Below are 420 nucleotides of genomic sequence, written 5' to 3' on the forward strand. Positions count from 1 at the left end.
AGTTGGTTAGAGCGCCGTGCTGATAACGCGGAGGTCGTGGGTTCGACCCCCATGCCGGCCATAAATGAGATCAATCAATATATTACCCATTTCTTTATATAAATTTTAAACACAGTGAATATGAAGGAGCTGCCAGTACATACTTGTGTATTCCCAGTGTCATGAAATAAAGAGAAATTGAAAGAGAATTGAGAGTGTATAAGTATGATTGATTGTGATTCTTTTACTAGTGGCTGGCCTCGTAGTGGCATTTATAGTTTGTTTGATTATTGTTTTAAGAGAGAGAGAGAGAGAGAGAGAGAGAGAGAGAGAGAAATCTTGTGTTCTGTGGAGGATGGCTCGTGGTAATAAACGTTTTGATGTGGTAGGAGGATGACGTAGAGAGAGAGAGAGAGAGAGAGAGAGAGAGAGAGAGAGAGA

At 41.0% G+C, this 420-nt stretch overlaps 1 non-coding gene across 1 annotated transcript in view; it reads left to right on the forward strand.

Annotated features, from left to right (window-relative positions):
• Trnai-gau (transfer RNA isoleucine (anticodon GAU)) overlaps positions 1 to 61 on the forward strand; it is a 74-nt gene extending 13 nt beyond the window's left edge. Inside the window, exon 1 of the tRNA in view lies at positions 1 to 61. This exon is cut by the window's left edge and continues 13 nt beyond it. This is a non-coding gene — a tRNA (tRNA-Ile).
• Positions 62 to 420: the final 359 nt, after the last annotated feature.

This window comes from Scylla paramamosain, chromosome 2 (genome assembly GCF_035594125.1).
Source record: "Scylla paramamosain isolate STU-SP2022 chromosome 2, ASM3559412v1, whole genome shotgun sequence".
NCBI lineage: Eukaryota > Metazoa > Arthropoda > Malacostraca > Decapoda > Portunidae > Scylla > Scylla paramamosain.